The sequence below is a fragment of the Phoenix dactylifera genome, unplaced genomic scaffold (assembly GCF_009389715.1).
Source record: "Phoenix dactylifera cultivar Barhee BC4 unplaced genomic scaffold, palm_55x_up_171113_PBpolish2nd_filt_p 000545F, whole genome shotgun sequence".
Lineage (NCBI taxonomy): Eukaryota > Viridiplantae > Streptophyta > Magnoliopsida > Arecales > Arecaceae > Phoenix > Phoenix dactylifera.
In genome coordinates this window covers 42,655-46,396 of record NW_024067954.1, presented here as the reverse complement: position 1 = coordinate 46,396, position 3,742 = coordinate 42,655, and positions in this window count along the sequence as shown.

Below are 3,742 nucleotides of genomic sequence, written 5' to 3'. Positions count from 1 at the left end.
GTTCTAGTGCCCACTAAAGATTTAGGAGTAATTTTTCGAATTAGAGATAGAGGCTACCGATTTGTATAAAATAGTGGGAGTACCTTTAGACTAAAGTCCAAGTCTATTGAGTTTAGTCAATTCATATACTAATAGCCATTTTTTTAATGCAGAAATGGCCACTAATTTGTCACTTTGCTCATTGTTGGACAATGACAAGTTGACTGGTCCAAATTTCAATAATTGGCATAGAAAACTGAAAATAGTGCTAGAGCATGAGAGGATCCTTTATGTGATAACGGATCAAGCACCTGAGCAGCCCGCTGCTAATGCATCAAGATCGGCCAGAGACACTTATCAGAAGTGGCTCAGTGATCGGATCACTGTTCGATGCATCATGTTGGCAGCAATGAGTGATGAGTTTAGTAGGCGTTTTGAGAATACGCAGCCGGAATATATCATTCAAGTGTTGAATGAATCATTCGGCATTTCTGACGATGTTGAGAGGCACAAAACTAGTTGTGCCATCTTCAACGCCCGAATGAAAGATGTATTGCCCAAGGTGACAAGCCAGGAGAGGGGGGGATGAATTGGTTTCTCTAAATTTTTACTACCTTAATTGAGTCAATTGATGAGTGAGTGAAGTTAAAAATAATACACAATGCAAACACACAAGAAGTATAGTGGTTCGGTGCTCTGCTAAGCACCTACGTCCACTCCACAAGCGACCCCTGGAAAATTCACTATAATCCTGCGGATTACAGTAGGATTATTTTTCGGGCTCACAATCTAAAAACCTTTACACTTTGGTTTTTCGGGATCACCAAAAATCTATATTGGTTTTACGGGCTCACCAACAAACCTTTACAGTTGGTTTTACGGGTTCACCAATAAACCTACACCGTTGGTTTTACGGGCTCACCAACAAACCTTTACAAGGTGATTAAGAAGAAGAAGAAAGTTGAAACTCCTAGATAAGCAAATATAACAACTATGAGCTACAAAGAAGAGTTTAGAATATAGTTATCGCTTTGATGAGACTTCTCTCTTCTTTGTCAAGATTGCTTCACTCTTCAAGGGTTGATGGAGCTCTTAATGTTTCTTAGAATATGCTCAATCACTTCCTTTAGGCTCTTTGAATGAAGCACTTGGATGAAGAAAATTAGGGCTCTTGTCTTTCTTGTGTAAGCTTTGATATTTTTCAAAAGGATCACTTCTCTGATGAATAGTGTAACTTTAAATAGTTTTCCTCATCCATTGGACACCTTTCATTGGTTAGATTTCAAAAACTAGCTGTTACTTGCTGTTGGAAGGTTAAAAAGTACTTCTGCAGAACTAGCTGTTATGCTTCTGCCCGTGCTGGGGTCGACCAAAACTTTTCTGGGGTCGACTCAAACCACTGTTCATCATACTTGAGGTCGACTCAACTTTCACTCGGGTCGACCCAACTTTCACTAGGGTCGACTCCTGCTACATTGGGGTCGGCCCTCTCAGGAAACACAGAACCTTATATTTCAGCTATTTTTCACTGGGGTCGACTCAACTCTTTTTGGGGTCGACTCAAGGTACAGTGGGGTCGACTCAAGTTCCATTGGGGTCGACCCTCTCCAGAATTTCAGAGACACAGTTTTGAACGACACAGCCTTGGGGTCGACTCATGTTCAGTTGGGGTCGACTCCATTGGGGTCGACTCAAGCATTCCTGGGGTCGGCTCAAGGAAGGTTGGGGTCGGCCCTCTCAGTAAATTTCAGAGACTTATTTTCTTGAGGCTTGAAGATGGGGTCGACTCAAGCATACTTGGGGTCGACTCCACTACTGTTCATCCGTGCCATTTTCGCAGAGGCGTGCCTGAAGGTTCCATGATGTGCCGGGGTCGACTCCATTTTTCTTGGGGTCGACTCATTCTACACTTTGCTGCATCTTAAGGTTAGATTCATCCATACAATCAATGAAATATACTTCAAGCAATTTTGAATGTATGCCATGGTAGTGCTACATACTCTTAACAATGAAAATTACTATTGTGCCCTTATGAGTACGTTTCACTTGAAACTTTGCTGAATTAGAATTTAGAATTCACTATCCCTTTTCTATTGCAAATTTTATCTCATTATTAATCATTGAAAGACATCTTGATCTCATTCTTCTAATGTATCGAGAGTGTCGAACTCAGTAATAATGTATCATGTTAACTTGTAGTATTTAATTAGATATTTTCTCAATGGTTGTGTTAATCATCAAAATAACACTATCATCCTCAATCTCCCCCTTTTTGATGATTACAAAATATTGAGTATGAGCAGATTGATACTTATCTTAAAATTAAAAAATTTGTTTTAGAAGAGCTCAAGTTGCTGAATTTCAGCTTTTCAAATTTGAGAGTGAAGTCTCCCCCTTTTTCATCTAAATATTGCCAATTTGTACTTTTAATTTTCTCCCCCTTTCTTTTATATTTGGTTGAGGATGAAACTTCAAAAATTTGAGATAAAGCAAGAGTTTCAGATTATGTATCGAGGTATGAGAGGTATGTACCAAATTCTGAAATTTGATTAAAAGTTTAGACTTTAACATTTTCATTGTTACATATTGCTCCCCCCTAAGTATATATTATCTCCTGTTATAATTTTCAAACTTATTTGTCAACTTATTGCGACTTCTTTCTTTCCTTACTTCTTCTCCTTTTTGTTATCATCAAATAGGTGCATGGCAATAGATAAGTAGAAGCAGTAAATAATAAATAGTCAAGTTTTATTGATCAAAATGGAACATTGTAGTACATTAATGCCAAAAATACAATGTTCTTCAATCAAAGTGCAAAGTACATCAACAAGGCAAAATACATATGAGAGCTAGATAAATTCCAGGCACTAATCATAATGCTAACATTAGCCTAGGGGGTATCTAAGGGCTGTGATCTAGTCCTCATCCTCCTAGTATAAGTGGCGAGGGAAGGTCGAGCCTGATGGGACTGAGTCTGGCGTGGACCTCGCGGAGCTGGATGACTCTGTGCCAAAACCTCCGACTCAGCTGCTCGGGGCACAGATGGACCATGAGCCTCTCTCCCTCTCCGTAATGCTCCTATCTGCTCTCTGAGGTCTCCAATCTCCGAGAGTGACGAACTCAGTAAGATGTATCATGTTAACTTGTAGTATTTAATTAGATATCTCCTCAATGGTTGTGTTAATCAAAATAACACTATCATCCTCAATCTCCCCCTTTTTGATGATTACAAAATATTGAGTATGAGCAGATTGATACATATCTTAAAATTAGAAAATTTGTATTAGAAGAGCTCAAGTTGCTGAATTTCAGCTTTTCAAATTTGAGAGTGAAGTCTCCCCCTTTTTCATCCAAATATTGCCAATTTGAACTTTTGATTTTCTCCCCCTTTCTTTTATATTTGGTTAAAGATGAAACTTCAAAAATTTTAGATAAAGCATTAGTTTCAGGTTATGTATCGAGGTATAAGAGGTATGTGCCAAATTCTGAAATTTGATTAAAAGTTTAGACTTTAACATTTTCATTGTTACATATCGCTCCCCCTTAAGTGTATATTTTCTCCTATTATAATTTTCAAACTTGTTTGTCAACTTATTGCAACTTCTTTCTTTCCTTACTTCTCCCCCTTTTCGTTATCATCAAATAGGTGCATGACAATAGATAAGTAGAGGCAGTAAATGATAACCAGTCAAGTTTCATTGATCAAAATGGAACATTGTAGTATATTAAAGCTAAAAATACAATGTTCTTCAATCAAAGTGCA